We start from the raw sequence: 16,188 nt of genomic DNA, 5'->3' as shown, positions 1-16,188 counted from the left end.
CTCCAGCATCTCTATGTTAAAAAGCATTTCCTAGGCAATATTTAGCCTCTGAAAAAAATATGCAAGATCCAGCAATAAATCTGGCAAAAGTCCCCAACATTTTGTGCATACTTGTGCCCTCACCTGAATGTAGCACCACCTTGTAGCCGTCGGAGGTAACTGCAGCTCACAAAATGTTTCATCAGAGGGCAAGTTTAGAGGAATCCAAAAGGCAGATGTCCATGGAAAGAGCCTCCGACTGCAGCAGGAAGTTTGGATGCTTCAAATTTGCATAGCTTCCAGTCCAACGTCCTCTCATGTACCGAACGCTCCCAAACGCTCTAAAGCCTTATACCGGCAAGCCCTCACCGGGTAGATCTCTGGCTCCCAGGAAAAGCCAAATACTGAGCATGCAAGCACTAGGATCACAGAGAGAGAGAGAGACAGAGAGCGTCGGAGAGCTGTTGTCTTGTTAAAGGCCTGAAACGGCTAGTGCCTAAGAGGGTCTGGACTTTCAGTTGTGACTGATTGTGAGAGGGGAAGATAAAGATTTTCTGCACCCAGCATGCCTTGCGATATACTTAGGCAAATGAGGTGAGAGCCCGACCAATCCCACGTCACTTCTCTGAATGCCTCCTCATCTGCATAAAGAGAACACTTTCACAAAGGAGCAGAGTGGCGCAGCGGAAGCGTGCTGGGCCCATAACCCAGAGGTCGATGGATCGAAACCATCCTCTGCTAATTTTGCTTGATTTTCCTTCCAAGGACCAAGCTGTCATTTCCACATAGCCAGAAAGGAAAAGTGCAAGCTTGTGCCAGCTATGTGAGAAAAGACTTCTCAACTATTCGTGTCTGTGTAATACAAGAGTGATCGTGAAAGGTACAACCCTGTACTTTGAAAGTAAAGACACACAATTATAACCATAAATGACTGACTGGTGGGAGCTTCACACAACTTTCTGGGCATGCTTTGAATTTCATTCTTCCCTTTTTGTTCTGCTCTTATATATCTCCTGGGCATTTCATGGAATGTTCTCTTTCTCTTCCCTGCTTTGCTTCCCATGCTGCCTATATATGCTCATTTCTACTATTTGTACTGTTGCTTTTCATTTCTTCTCTTCTGCACAACTTTGTCCTTGGTTTCAATCCCCAGTTCCTTACCCTCTGCAAAAAACGTTCTACTGCTTCTCATGTTGGTATCTAAACCAAATGCACCATTGAAGCTGGTGCAAGATAGTCATTGATTTCTGCAACGTAATATTTAGAACCGAGAGCTAACACATCAGAGGGCGTTGGTGGTATAGTGGTGAGCATAGCTGCTTCCCAAGCAGTTGACCCGGGTTCGATTCCCGGCCAACGCACTGAAAATACTTATATATTCTGCAAGCAGGATATATTGTAATGCAACATGTCACAAAATGGAAATTTCACGAACAGATTAATCAGCCATATATAAAAAAATAAACAAATACGTGGGCAAACATCTCAATCGCACCTTCTGCTACATACATTGTCCTAATATATGATAAGTTTCATAAAGCAGAGTCACAACACACATGTGCTGGTAATAAATTTGTTACAGTGGGCAAACAATGGAAGGGCTGAGGCCCGACCAGACATTGTAACTCCAGCATCTCTATGTTAAAAAGCATTTCTAGGCAATATCTAGCCTCTGAAAAAAATATGCAAGATCCACCGATAAATCTGGCAAAAGTCCCTAACATTTTGTGCATACTTGTGCTCTCACCTGAATGTAGCGCCACCTTGTAGCTGTCGAAGGAAACTGCTGCTCACAAAATGTTTTATCAGAAGGCAAGTTGAGAGGAATCCAAGAGTCAGATGTCCATGGAAAGAACCACTCACTGAAGCAGGAATGTTGGAGGCTTCATATTCGCATAGTTTCCTGTCCAACGTCCACAACGCTCCCAAACGCTCAAAAGCCTCACACCGGGCAAGCCCTCACCGGGTATATCTCTGGCTCCAAGGTAAAGCCAAATCCTGAGCATGCTAGTGCTAGGATCACAGAGCGAGAGAGAGATGGTTCAAGAGCTACTGTCTTGATAAAGGCCTGAAACGGCTAGTGCCTAAGAGTGTCTGACTTTCAGTTATGACTGATTGTGAGAGGGGAAGATGAAGTTTTTCTGCACCCAGCATGCCTTGGGATATACTTATGCAAATGAGGTGAGAGCCAGACCAATCCCATGCTACTCTGCCTAATGCTCCTTATCTGCATAAAAAGAACACTTTCACAACGGAGCAGAGTGGCGCAGCGGAAGCGTGCTGGGCCCATAACCCAGAGGTCGATGGAGCGAAACCATCCTCTGCTAATTTTGCTTGATTTTACTTCCAAGGACCAAGCTGTCATTTCCACGCTACCAGCAAGGAAAAGCGCAAGCTTGTGCCAGCTATGTGAGAAAAGACTTCTCAACTATCTGTGTCTGCTGAAATACAAGAGAGGGATCGTCAAAGGCTCCACACTGTACTTTGAAAGTAAAGGCACACAATAATAAGCATGAATGACTGGTGGGACCTTCAAACACTTTTATGTGGAGGCTTTGAATTTCATTCTTCCCTTTTTTGTTCTGCTCTTATCTATCTCCTGGGCATTTCATGGAATGTTCTCTATTTCTCTTCCCTGCTTTGCTTCCCATGCTGCCTCTATGTGTTCATATCTATTATTTGTATTGCTGCTTTCCATTCTTCTCTTCTGCACAGCTTTGTCCTTGGTTTCAATCCCAGTTCCTTACCCTCTACAAAAACTTTCTATTGCTTTTCATGTTGGTATCTAAACCAAATGCACCATTGAAGCTGGTGCATGATAGTCATTGAACTCAGGGTCCTAATGTTTAGAACCGAGAGCGCAAAGATCAGAGGGCGTTGGTGGTATAGTGGTGAGCATAGCTGCCTTCCAAGCAGTTGACCCGGGTTCGATTCCCGGCCAACGCAGTACAAATACTTATATATTCTGCAAGCAGGATATATTTTAAAGCAACATTTCACAAAATGGTAATATAATTAAGAGGTTAATCAGCCATTATATAAAAAATAAACAAATATGTAGGCAAGCATTTCGATCGCCCCTTCTGCTATATTCATTGTCCTAATATATGATAAGTTTCATAAAGCAGAGTCACCACTCACATGTACTGGTAAAAAAATATGTTACAGTGGGCAGACAATGAAAGGGCTGAGGCCCAACCAGACATTTTAACTCCAGCATCTCTATGTTAAAAAGCATTTCCTAGGCAATATTTAGCCTCTGAAAAAAATATGCAAGATCCAGCAATAAATCTGGCAAAAGTCCCCAACATTTTGTGCATACTTGTGCCCTCACCTGAATGTAGCACCACCTTGTAGCCGTCGGAGGTAACTGCAGCTCACAAAATGTTTCATCAGAGGGCAAGTTTAGAGGAATCCAAAAGGCAGATGTCCATGGAAAGAGCCTCCGACTGCAGCAGGAAGTTTGGATGCTTCAAATTTGCATAGCTTCCAGTCCAACGTCCTCTCATGTACCGAACGCTCCCAAACGCTCTAAAGCCTTATACCGGCAAGCCCTCACCGGGTAGATCTCTGGCTCCCAGGAAAAGCCAAATACTGAGCATGCAAGCACTAGGATCACAGAGAGAGAGAGAGACAGAGAGCGTCGGAGAGCTGTTGTCTTGTTAAAGGCCTGAAACGGCTAGTGCCTAAGAGGGTCTGGACTTTCAGTTGTGACTGATTGTGAGAGGGGAAGATAAAGATTTTCTGCACCCAGCATGCCTTGCGATATACTTAGGCAAATGAGGTGAGAGCCCGACCAATCCCACGTCACTTCTCTGAATGCCTCCTCATCTGCATAAAGAGAACACTTTCACAAAGGAGCAGAGTGGCGCAGCGGAAGCGTGCTGGGCCCATAACCCAGAGGTCGATGGATCGAAACCATCCTCTGCTAATTTTGCTTGATTTTCCTTCCAAGGACCAAGCTGTCATTTCCACATAGCCAGAAAGGAAAAGTGCAAGCTTGTGCCAGCTATGTGAGAAAAGACTTCTCAACTATTCGTGTCTGTGTAATACAAGAGTGATCGTGAAAGGTACAACCCTGTACTTTGAAAGTAAAGACACACAATTATAACCATAAATGACTGACTGGTGGGAGCTTCACACAACTTTCTGGGCATGCTTTGAATTTCATTCTTCCCTTTTTGTTCTGCTCTTATATATCTCCTGGGCATTTCATGGAATGTTCTCTTTCTCTTCCCTGCTTTGCTTCCCATGCTGCCTATATATGCTCATTTCTACTATTTGTACTGTTGCTTTTCATTTCTTCTCTTCTGCACAACTTTGTCCTTGGTTTCAATCCCCAGTTCCTTACCCTCTGCAAAAAACGTTCTACTGCTTCTCATGTTGGTATCTAAACCAAATGCACCATTGAAGCTGGTGCAAGATAGTCATTGATTTCTGCAACGTAATATTTAGAACCGAGAGCTAACACATCAGAGGGCGTTGGTGGTATAGTGGTGAGCATAGCTGCTTCCCAAGCAGTTGACCCGGGTTCGATTCCCGGCCAACGCGCTGAAAATACTTATATATTCTGCAAGCAGGATATATTGTAATGCAACATGTCACGAAATGGAAATTTCACGAACAGATTAATCAGCCATATATAAAAAAATAAACAAATACGTGGGCAAACATCTCAATCGCACCTTCTGCTACATACATTGTCCTAATATATGATAAGTTTCATAAAGCAGAGTCACAACACACATGTGCTGGTAATAAATTTGTTACAGTGGGCAAACAATGGAAGGGCTGAGGCCCGACCAGACATTGTAACTCCAGCATCTCTATGTTAAAAAGCATTTCTAGGCAATATCTAGCCTCTGAAAAAATATGCAAGATCCACCGATAAATCTGGCAAAAGTCCCTAACATTTTGTGCATACTTGTGCTCTCACCTGAATGTAGCGCCACCTTGTAGCTGTCGAAGGAAACTGCTGCTCACAAAATGTTTTATCAGAAGGCAAGTTGAGAGGAATCCAAGAGTCAGATGTCCATGGAAAGAACCACTCACTGAAGCAGGAATGTTGGAGGCTTCATATTCGCATAGTTTCCTGTCCAACGTCCACTCACGTCCCGAACGCTCCCAAACGCTCAAAAGCCTCACACCGGGCAAGCCCTCACCGGGTATATCTCTGGCTCCAAGGTAAAGCCAAATCCTGAGCATGCTAGTGCTAGGATCACAGAGCGAGAGAGAGATGGTTCAAGAGCTACTGTCTTGATAAAGGCCTGAAACGGCTAGTGCCTAAGAGTGTCTGACTTTCAGTTATGACTGATTGTGAGAGGGGAAGATGAAGTTTTTCTGCACCCAGCATGCCTTGGGATATACTTATGCAAATGAGGTGAGAGCCAGACCAATCCCATGCTACTCTGCCTAATGCTCCTTATCTGCATAAAAAGAACACTTTCACAACGGAGCAGAGTGGCGCAGCGGAAGCGTGCTGGGCCCATAACCCAGAGGTCGATGGATCGAAACCATCCTCTGCTAATTTTGCTTGATTTTACTTCCAAGGACCAAGCTGTCATTTCCACGCTACCAGCAAGGAAAAGCGCAAGCTTGTGCCAGCTATGTGAGAAAAGACTTCTCAACTATCTGTGTCTGCTGAAATACAAGAGAGGGATCGTCAAAAGCTCCACACTGTACTTTGAAAGTAAAGGCACACAATAATAAGCATGAATGACTGGTGGGACCTTCAAACACTTTTATGTGGAGGCTTTGAATTTCATTCTTCCCTTTTTTGTTCTGCTCTTATCTATCTCCTGGGCATTTCATGGAATGTTCTCTATTTCTCTTCCCTGCTTTGCTTCCCATGCTGCCTCTATGTGTTCATATCTATTATTTGTATTGCTGCTTTCCATTCTTCTCTTCTGCACAGCTTTGTCCTTGGTTTCAATCCCAGTTCCTTACCCTCTACAAAAACTTTCTATTGCTTTTCATGTTGGTATCTAAACCAAATGCACCATTGAAGCTGGTGCATGATAGTCATTGAACTCAGGGTCCTAATGTTTAGAACCGAGAGTGCAAAGATCAGAGGGCGTTGGTGGTATAGTGGTGAGCATAGCTGCCTTCCAAGCAGTTGACCCGGGTTCGATTCCCGGCCAACGCAGTACAAATACTTATATATTCTGCAAGCAGGATATATTTTAAAGCAACATTTCACAAAATGGTAATATAATTAAGAGGTTAATCAGCCATTATATAAAAAATAAACAAATATGTAGGCAAGCATTTCGATCGCCCCTTCTGCTATATTCATTGTCCTAATATATGATAAGTTTCATAAAGCAGAGTCACCACTCACATGTACTGGTAAAAAAATATGTTACAGTGGGCAGACAATGAAAGGGCTGAGGCCCGACCAGACATTTTAACTCCAGCATCTCTATGTTAAAAAGCATTTCCTAGGCAATATTTAGCCTCTGAAAAAAATATGCAAGATCCAGCAATAAATCTGGCAAAAGTCCCCAACATTTTGTGCATACTTGTGCCCTCACCTGAATGTAGCACCACCTTGTAGCCGTCGGAGGTAACTGCAGCTCACAAAATGTTTCATCAGAGGGCAAGTTTAGAGGAATCCAAAAGGCAGATGTCCATGGAAAGAGCCTCCGACTGCAGCAGGAAGTTTGGATGCTTCAAATTTGCATAGCTTCCAGTCCAACGTCCTCTCATGTACCGAACGCTCCCAAACGCTCTAAAGCCTTATACCGGCAAGCCCTCACCGGGTAGATCTCTGGCTCCCAGGTAAAGCCAAATACTGAGCATGCAAGCACTAGGATCACAGAGAGAGAGAGAGACAGAGAGCGTCGGAGAGCTGTTGTCTTGTTAAAGGCCTGAAACGGCTAGTGAATAAGAGGGTCTGGACTTTCAGTTGTGACTGATTGTGAGAGGGGAAGATAAAGATTTTCTGCACCCAGCATGCCTTGCGATATACTTAGGCAAATGAGGTGAGAGCCCGACCAATCCCACGTCACTTCTCTGAATGCCTCCTCATCTGCATAAACAGAACACTTTCACAAAGGAGCAGAGTGGCGCAGCGGAAGCGTGCTGGGCCCATAACCCAGAGGTCGATGGATCGAAACCATCCTCTGCTAATTTTGCTTGATTTTCCTTCCAAGGACCAAGCTGTCATTTCCACATAGCCAGAAAGGAAAAGTGCAAGCTTGTACCAGCTATGTGAGAAAAGACTTCTCAACTATTCGTGTCTGTGTAATACAAGAGTGATCGTGAAAGGTACAACCCTGTACTTTGAAAGTAAAGACACACAATTATAACCATAAATGACTGGTGGGAGCTTCACACAACTTTCTGGGCATGCTTTGAATTTCATTCTTCCCTTTTTGTTCTGCTCTTATCTATCTCCTGGGCATTTCATGGAATGTTCTCTTTCTCTTCCCTGCTTTGCTTCACATGCTGCCTATATATGCTCATTTCTACTATTTGTACTGTTGCTTTTCATTTCTTCTCTTCTGCACAACTTTGTCCTTGGTTTCAATCCCCAGTTCCTTACCCTCTGCAAAAAACGTTCTACTGCTTCTCATGTTGGTATCTAAACCAAATGCACCATTGAAGCTGGTGCAAGATAGTCATTGATTTCTGCAACGTAATATTTAGAACCGAGAGCTAACACATCAGAGGGCGTTGGTGGTATAGTGGTGAGCATAGCTGCTTCCCAAGCAGTTGACCCGGGTTCGATTCCCGGCCAACGCACTGAAAATACTTATATATTCTGCAAGCAGGATATATTGTAATGCAACATGTCACAAAATGGAAATTTCACGAACAGATTAATCAGCCATATATAAAAAAATAAACAAATACGTGGGCAAACATCTCAATCGCACCTTCTGCTACATACATTGTCCTAATATATGATAAGTTTCATAAAGCAGAGTCACAACACACATGTGCTGGTAATAAATTTGTTACAGTGGGCAAACAATGGAAGGGCTGAGGCCCGACCAGACATTGTAACTCCAGCATCTCTATGTTAAAAAGCATTTCTAGGCAATATCTAGCCTCTGAAAAAAATATGCAAGATCCACCGATAAATCTGGCAAAAGTCCCTAACATTTTGTGCATACTTGTGCTCTCACCTGAATGTAGCGCCACCTTGTAGCTGTCGAAGGAAACTGCTGCTCACAAAATGTTTTATCAGAAGGCAAGTTGAGAGGAATCCAAGAGTCAGATGTCCATGGAAAGAACCACTCACTGAAGCAGGAATGTTGGAGGCTTCATATTCGCATAGTTTCCTGTCCAACGTCGACAACGCTCCCAAACGCTCAAAAGCCTCACACCGGGCAAGCCCTCACCGGGTATATCTCTGGCTCCAAGGTAAAGCCAAATCCTGAGCATGCTAGTGCTAGGATCACAGAGCGAGAGAGAGATGGTTCAAGAGCTACTGTCTTGATAAAGGCCTGAAACGGCTAGTGCCTAAGAGTGTCTGACTTTCAGTTATGACTGATTGTGAGAGGGGAAGATGAAGTTTTTCTGCACCCAGCATGCCTTGGGATATACTTATGCAAATGAGGTGAGAGCCAGACCAATCCCATGCTACTCTGCCTAATGCTCCTTATCTGCATAAAAAGAACACTTTCACAACGGAGCAGAGTGGCGCAGCGGAAGCGTGCTGGGCCCATAACCCAGAGGTCGATGGATCGAAACCATCCTCTGCTAATTTTGCTTGATTTTACTTCCAAGGACCAAGCTGTCATTTCCACGCTACCAGCAAGGAAAAGCGCAAGCTTGTGCCAGCTATGTGAGAAAAGACTTCTCAACTATCTGTGTCTGCTGAAATACAAGAGAGGGATCGTCAAAGGCTCCACACTGTACTTTGAAAGTAAAGGCACACAATAATAAGCATGAATGACTGGTGGGACCTTCAAACACTTTTATGTGGAGGCTTTGAATTTCATTCTTCCCTTTTTTGTTCTGCTCTTATCTATCTCCTGGGCATTTCATGGAATGTTCTCTATTTCTCTTCCCTGCTTTGCTTCCCATGCTGCCTCTATGTGTTCATATCTATTATTTGTATTGCTGCTTTCCATTCTTCTCTTCTGCACAGCTTTGTCCTTGGTTTCAATCCCAGTTCCTTACCCTCTACAAAAACTTTCTATTGCTTTTCATGTTGGTATCTAAACCAAATGCACCATTGAAGCTGGTGCATGATAGTCATTGAACTCAGGGTCCTAATGTTTAGAACCGAGAGCGCAAAGATCAGAGGGCGTTGGTGGTATAGTGGTGAGCATAGCTGCCTTCCAAGCAGTTGACCCGGGTTCGATTCCCGGCCAACGCAGTACAAATACATATATATTCTGCAAGCAGGATATATTTTAAAGCAACATTTCACAAAATGGTAATATAATTAAGAGGTTAATCAGCCATTATATAAAAAATAAACAAATATGTAGGCAAGCATTTCGATCGCCCCTTCTGCTATATTCATTGTCCTAATATATGATAAGTTTCATAAAGCAGAGTCACCACTCACATGTACTGGTAAAAAAATATGTTACAGTGGGCAGACAATGAAAGGGCTGAGGCCCGACCAGACATTTTAACTCCAGCATCTCTATGTTAAAAAGCATTTCCTAGGCAATATTTAGCCTCTGAAAAAAATATGCAAGATCCAGCAATAAATCTGGCAAAAGTCCCCAACATTTTGTGCATACTTGTGCCCTCACCTGAATGTAGCACCACCTTGTAGCCGTCGGAGGTAACTGCAGCTCACAAAATGTTTCATCAGAGGGCAAGTTTAGAGGAATCCAAAAGGCAGATGTCCATGGAAAGAGCCTCCGACTGCAGCAGGAAGTTTGGATGCTTCAAATTTGCATAGCTTCCAGTCCAACGTCCTCTCATGTACCGAACGCTCCCAAACGCTCTAAAGCCTTATACCGGCAAGCCCTCACCGGGTAGATCTCTGGCTCCCAGGTAAAGCCAAATACTGAGCATGCAAGCACTAGGATCACAGAGAGAGAGAGAGACAGAGAGCGTCGGAGAGCTGTTGTCTTGTTAAAGGCCTGAAACGGCTAGTGAATAAGAGGGTCTGGACTTTCAGTTGTGACTGATTGTGAGAGGGGAAGATAAAGATTTTCTGCACCCAGCATGCCTTGCGATATACTTAGGCAAATGAGGTGAGAGCCCGACCAATCCCACGTCACTTCTCTGAATGCCTCCTCATCTGCATAAACAGAACACTTTCACAAAGGAGCAGAGTGGCGCAGCGGAAGCGTGCTGGGCCCATAACCCAGAGGTCGATGGATCGAAACCATCCTCTGCTAATTTTGCTTGATTTTCCTTCCAAGGACCAAGCTGTCATTTCCACATAGCCAGAAAGGAAAAGTGCAAGCTTGTACCAGCTATGTGAGAAAAGACTTCTCAACTATTCGTGTCTGTGTAATACAAGAGTGATCGTGAAAGGTACAACCCTGTACTTTGAAAGTAAAGACACACAATTATAACCATAAATGACTGGTGGGAGCTTCACACAACTTTCTGGGCATGCTTTGAATTTCATTCTTCCCTTTTTGTTCTGCTCTTATCTATCTCCTGGGCATTTCATGGAATGTTCTCTTTCTCTTCCCTGCTTTGCTTCCCATGCTGCCTATATATGCTCATTTCTACTATTTGTACTGTTGCTTTTCATTTCTTCTCTTCTGCACAACTTTGTCCTTGGTTTCAATCCCCAGTTCCTTACCCTCTGCAAAAAACGTTCTACTGCTTCTCATGTTGGTATCTAAACCAAATGCACCATTGAAGCTGGTGCAAGATAGTCATTGATTTCTGCAACGTAATATTTAGAACCGAGAGCTAACACATCAGAGGGCGTTGGTGGTATAGTGGTGAGCATAGCTGCTTCCCAAGCAGTTGACCCGGGTTCGATTCCCGGCCAACGCACTGAAAATACTTATATATTCTGCAAGCAGGATATATTGTAATGCAACATGTCACAAAATGGAAATTTCACGAACAGATTAATCAGCCATATATAAAAAAATAAACAAATACGTGGGCAAACATCTCAATTGCACCTTCTGCTACATACATTGTCCTAATATATGATAAGTTTCATAAAGCAGAGTCACAACACACATGTGCTGGTAATAAATTTGTTACAGTGGGCAAACAATGGAAGGGCTGAGGCCCGACCAGACATTGTAACTCCAGCATCTCTATGTTAAAAAGCATTTCTAGGCAATATCTAGCCTCTGAAAAAAATATGCAAGATCCACCGATAAATCTGGCAAAAGTCCCTAACATTTTGTGCATACTTGTGCTCTCACCTGAATGTAGCGCCACCTTGTAGCTGTCGAAGGAAACTGCTGCTCACAAAATGTTTTATCAGAAGGCAAGTTGAGAGGAATCCAAGAGTCAGATGTCCATGGAAAGAACCACTCACTGAAGCAGGAATGTTGGAGGCTTCATATTCGCATAGTTTCCTGTCCAACGTCCACAACGCTCCCAAACGCTCAAAAGCCTCACACCGGGCAAGCCCTCACCGGGTATATCTCTGGCTCCAAGGTAAAGCCAAATCCTGAGCATGCTAGTGCTAGGATCACAGAGCGAGAGAGAGATGGTTCAAGAGCTACTGTCTTGATAAAGGCCTGAAACGGCTAGTGCCTAAGAGTGTCTGACTTTCAGTTATGACTGATTGTGAGAGGGGAAGATGAAGTTTTTCTGCACCCAGCATGCCTTGGGATATACTTATGCAAATGAGGTGAGAGCCAGACCAATCCCATGCTACTCTGCCTAATGCTCCTTATCTGCATAAAAAGAACACTTTCACAACGGAGCAGAGTGGCGCAGCGGAAGCGTGCTGGGCCCATAACCCAGAGGTCGATGGAGCGAAACCATCCTCTGCTAATTTTGCTTGATTTTACTTCCAAGGACCAAGCTGTCATTTCCACGCTACCAGCAAGGAAAAGCGCAAGCTTGTGCCAGCTATGTGAGAAAAGACTTCTCAACTATCTGTGTCTGCTGAAATACAAGAGAGGGATCGTCAAAGGCTCCACACTGTACTTTGAAAGTAAAGGCACACAATAATAAGCATGAATGACTGGTGGGACCTTCAAACACTTTTATGTGGAGGCTTTGAATTTCATTCTTCCCTTTTTTGTTCTGCTCTTATCTATCTCCTGGGCATTTCATGGAATGTTCTCTATTTCTCTTCCCTGCTTTGCTTCCCATGCTGCCTCTATGTGTTCATATCTATTATTTGTATTGCTGCTTTCCATTCTTCTCTTCTGCACAGCTTTGTCCTTGGTTTCAATCCCAGTTCCTTACCCTCTAAAAAAACCTTCTATTGCTTTTCATGTTGGTATCTAAACCAAATGCACCATTGAAGCTGGTGCATGATAGTCATTGAACTCAGGGTCCTAATGTTTAGAACCGAGAGCGCAAAGATCAGAGGGCGTTGGTGGTATAGTGGTGAGCATAGCTGCCTTCCAAGCAGTTGACCCGGGTTCGATTCCCGGCCAACGCAGTACAAATACTTATATATTCTGCAAGCAGGATATATTTTAAAGCAACATTTCACAAAATGGTAATATAATTAAGAGGTTAATCAGCCATTATATAAAAAATAAACAAATATGTAGGCAAGCATTTCGATCGCCCCTTCTGCTATATTCATTGTCCTAATATATGATAAGTTTCATAAAGCAGAGTCACCACTCACATGTACTGGTAAAAAAATATGTTACAGTGGGCAGACAATGAAAGGGCTGAGGCCCAACCAGACATTTTAACTCCAGCATCTCTATGTTAAAAAGCATTTCCTAGGCAATATTTAGCCTCTGAAAAAAATATGCAAGATCCAGCAATAAATCTGGCAAAAGTCCCCAACATTTTGTGCATACTTGTGCCCTCACCTGAATGTAGCACCACCTTGTAGCCGTCGGAGGTAACTGCAGCTCACAAAATGTTTCATCAGAGGGCAAGTTTAGAGGAATCCAAAAGGCAGATGTCCATGGAAAGAGCCTCCGACTGCAGCAGGAAGTTTGGATGCTTCAAATTTGCATAGCTTCCAGTCCAACGTCCTCTCATGTACCGAACGCTCCCAAACGCTCTAAAGCCTTATACCGGCAAGCCCTCACCGGGTAGATCTCTGGCTCCCAGGAAAAGCCAAATACTGAGCATGCAAGCACTAGGATCACAGAGAGAGAGAGAGACAGAGAGCGTCGGAGAGCTGTTGTCTTGTTAAAGGCCTGAAACGGCTAGTGCCTAAGAGGGTCTGGACTTTCAGTTGTGACTGATTGTGAGAGGGGAAGATAAAGATTTTCTGCACCCAGCATGCCTTGCGATATACTTAGGCAAATGAGGTGAGAGCCCGACCAATCCCACGTCACTTCTCTGAATGCCTCCTCATCTGCATAAAGAGAACACTTTCACAAAGGAGCAGAGTGGCGCAGCGGAAGCGTGCTGGGCCCATAACCCAGAGGTCGATGGATCGAAACCATCCTCTGCTAATTTTGCTTGATTTTCCTTCCAAGGACCAAGCTGTCATTTCCACATAGCCAGAAAGGAAAAGTGCAAGCTTGTGCCAGCTATGTGAGAAAAGACTTCTCAACTATTCGTGTCTGTGTAATACAAGAGTGATCGTGAAAGGTACAACCCTGTACTTTGAAAGTAAAGACACACAATTATAACCATAAATGACTGACTGGTGGGAGCTTCACACAACTTTCTGGGCATGCTTTGAATTTCATTCTTCCCTTTTTGTTCTGCTCTTATATATCTCCTGGGCATTTCATGGAATGTTCTCTTTCTCTTCCCTGCTTTGCTTCCCATGCTGCCTATATATGCTCATTTCTACTATTTGTACTGTTGCTTTTCATTTCTTCTCTTCTGCACAACTTTGTCCTTGGTTTCAATCCCCAGTTCCTTACCCTCTGCAAAAAACGTTCTACTGCTTCTCATGTTGGTATCTAAACCAAATGCACCATTGAAGCTGGTGCAAGATAGTCATTGATTTCTGCAACGTAATATTTAGAACCGAGAGCTAACACATCAGAGGGCGTTGGTGGTATAGTGGTGAGCATAGCTGCTTCCCAAGCAGTTGACCCGGGTTCGATTCCCGGCCAACGCACTGAAAATACTTATATATTCTGCAAGCAGGATATATTGTAATGCAACATGTCACAAAATGGAAATTTCACGAACAGATTAATCAGCCATATATAAAAAAATAAACAAATACGTGGGCAAACATCTCAATCGCACCTTCTGCTACATACATTGTCCTAATATATGATAAGTTTCATAAAGCAGAGTCACAACACACATGTGCTGGTAATAAATTTGTTACAGTGGGCAAACAATGGAAGGGCTGAGGCCCGACCAGACATTGTAACTCCAGCATCTCTATGTTAAAAAGCATTTCTAGGCAATATCTAGCCTCTGAAAAAAATATGCAAGATCCACCGATAAATCTGGCAAAAGTCCCTAACATTTTGTGCATACTTGTGCTCTCACCTGAATGTAGCGCCACCTTGTAGCTGTCGAAGGAAACTGCTGCTCACAAAATGTTTTATCAGAAGGCAAGTTGAGAGGAATCCAAGAGTCAGATGTCCATGGAAAGAACCACTCACTGAAGCAGGAATGTTGGAGGCTTCATATTCGCATAGTTTCCTGTCCAACGTCCACAACGCTCCCAAACGCTCAAAAGCCTCACACCGGGCAAGCCCTCACCGGGTATATCTCTGGCTCCAAGGTAAAGCCAAATCCTGAGCATGCTAGTGCTAGGATCACAGAGCGAGAGAGAGATGGTTCAAGAGCTACTGTCTTGATAAAGGCCTGAAACGGCTAGTGCCTAAGAGTGTCTGACTTTCAGTTATGACTGATTGTGAGAGGGGAAGATGAAGTTTTTCTGCACCCAGCATGCCTTGGGATATACTTATGCAAATGAGGTGAGAGCCAGACCAATCCCATGCTACTCTGCCTAATGCTCCTTATCTGCATAAAAAGAACACTTTCACAACGGAGCAGAGTGGCGCAGCGGAAGCGTGCTGGGCCCATAACCCAGAGGTCGATGGAGCGAAACCATCCTCTGCTAATTTTGCTTGATTTTACTTCCAAGGACCAAGCTGTCATTTCCACGCTACCAGCAAGGAAAAGCGCAAGCTTGTGCCAGCTATGTGAGAAAAGACTTCTCAACTATCTGTGTCTGCTGAAATACAAGAGAGGGATCGTCAAAGGCTCCACACTGTACTTTGAAAGTAAAGGCACACAATAATAAGCATGAATGACTGGTGGGACCTTCAAACACTTTTATGTGGAGGCTTTGAATTTCATTCTTCCCTTTTTTGTTCTGCTCTTATCTATCTCCTGGGCATTTCATGGAATGTTCTCTATTTCTCTTCCCTGCTTTGCTTCCCATGCTGCCTCTATGTGTTCATATCTATTATTTGTATTGCTGCTTTCCATTCTTCTCTTCTGCACAGCTTTGTCCTTGGTTTCAATCCCAGTTCCTTACCCTCTACAAAAACTTTCTATTGCTTTTCATGTTGGTATCTAAACCAAATGCACCATTGAAGCTGGTGCATGATAGTCATTGAACTCAGGGTCCTAATGTTTAGAACCGAGAGCGCAAAGATCAGAGGGCGTTGGTGGTATAGTGGTGAGCATAGCTGCCTTCCAAGCAGTTGACCCGGGTTCGATTCCCGGCCAACGCAGTACAAATACTTATATATTCTGCAAGCAGGATATATTTTAAAGCAACATTTCACAAAATGGTAATATAATTAAGAGGTTAATCAGCCATTATATAAAAAATAAACAAATATGTAGGCAAGCATTTCGATCGCCCCTTCTGCTATATTCATTGTCCTAATATATGATAAGTTTCATAAAGCAGAGTCACCACTCACATGTACTGGTAAAAAAATATGTTACAGTGGGCAGACAATGAAAGGGCTGAGGCCCAACCAGACATTTTAACTCCAGCATCTCTATGTTAAAAAGCATTTCCTAGGCAATATTTAGCCTCTGAAAAAAATATGCAAGATCCAGCAATAAATCTGGCAAAAGTCCCCAACATTTTGTGCATACTTGTGCCCTCACCTGAATGTAGCACCACCTTGTAGCCGTCGGAGGTAACTGCAGCTCACAAAATGTTTCATCAGAGGGCAAGTTTAGAGGAATCCAAAAGGCAGATGTCCATGGAAAGAGCCTCCG

General features: G+C 43.6%; 10 non-coding genes across 10 annotated transcripts; all 10 read left to right on the top strand.

The window, feature by feature from the left end:
* The first annotated feature begins 1,268 nt into the window (after positions 1 to 1,268).
* Positions 1,269 to 1,340, top strand: TRNAG-CCC (transfer RNA glycine (anticodon CCC)). Its single transcript has one exon. It is a non-coding gene; the product is annotated as a tRNA-Gly (tRNA).
* Positions 1,341 to 2,853: 1,513 nt separating this feature from the next.
* On the top strand, positions 2,854 to 2,925 carry TRNAG-UCC (transfer RNA glycine (anticodon UCC)). Its single transcript has one exon. It is a non-coding gene; the product is annotated as a tRNA-Gly (tRNA).
* A 1,533-nt stretch (positions 2,926 to 4,458) lies between these two features.
* Positions 4,459 to 4,530, top strand: TRNAG-CCC (transfer RNA glycine (anticodon CCC)). The gene has a single exon. It is a non-coding gene; the product is annotated as a tRNA-Gly (tRNA).
* A 1,522-nt stretch (positions 4,531 to 6,052) lies between these two features.
* On the top strand, positions 6,053 to 6,124 carry TRNAG-UCC (transfer RNA glycine (anticodon UCC)). The gene has a single exon. It is a non-coding gene; the product is annotated as a tRNA-Gly (tRNA).
* A 1,529-nt stretch (positions 6,125 to 7,653) lies between these two features.
* TRNAG-CCC (transfer RNA glycine (anticodon CCC)) lies at positions 7,654 to 7,725 on the top strand. The gene has a single exon. It is a non-coding gene; the product is annotated as a tRNA-Gly (tRNA).
* Positions 7,726 to 9,238: 1,513 nt separating this feature from the next.
* On the top strand, positions 9,239 to 9,310 carry TRNAG-UCC (transfer RNA glycine (anticodon UCC)). The gene has a single exon. It is a non-coding gene; the product is annotated as a tRNA-Gly (tRNA).
* A 1,529-nt stretch (positions 9,311 to 10,839) lies between these two features.
* TRNAG-CCC (transfer RNA glycine (anticodon CCC)) lies at positions 10,840 to 10,911 on the top strand. Its single transcript has one exon. It is a non-coding gene; the product is annotated as a tRNA-Gly (tRNA).
* A 1,513-nt stretch (positions 10,912 to 12,424) lies between these two features.
* Positions 12,425 to 12,496, top strand: TRNAG-UCC (transfer RNA glycine (anticodon UCC)). Its single transcript has one exon. It is a non-coding gene; the product is annotated as a tRNA-Gly (tRNA).
* A 1,533-nt stretch (positions 12,497 to 14,029) lies between these two features.
* TRNAG-CCC (transfer RNA glycine (anticodon CCC)) lies at positions 14,030 to 14,101 on the top strand. Its single transcript has one exon. It is a non-coding gene; the product is annotated as a tRNA-Gly (tRNA).
* Positions 14,102 to 15,614: 1,513 nt separating this feature from the next.
* TRNAG-UCC (transfer RNA glycine (anticodon UCC)) lies at positions 15,615 to 15,686 on the top strand. The gene has a single exon. It is a non-coding gene; the product is annotated as a tRNA-Gly (tRNA).
* The last annotated feature ends 502 nt before the right edge of the window (positions 15,687 to 16,188 follow it).

This window comes from Lissotriton vulgaris, chromosome 9 (genome assembly GCF_964263255.1).
Source record: "Lissotriton vulgaris chromosome 9, aLisVul1.2, whole genome shotgun sequence".
NCBI classification, from domain to species: Eukaryota; Metazoa; Chordata; class Amphibia; order Caudata; family Salamandridae; genus Lissotriton; species Lissotriton vulgaris.
The sequence above is the reverse complement of the archived record's forward strand: the minus strand, read 5'-3'. Positions and strand labels throughout refer to the sequence as shown.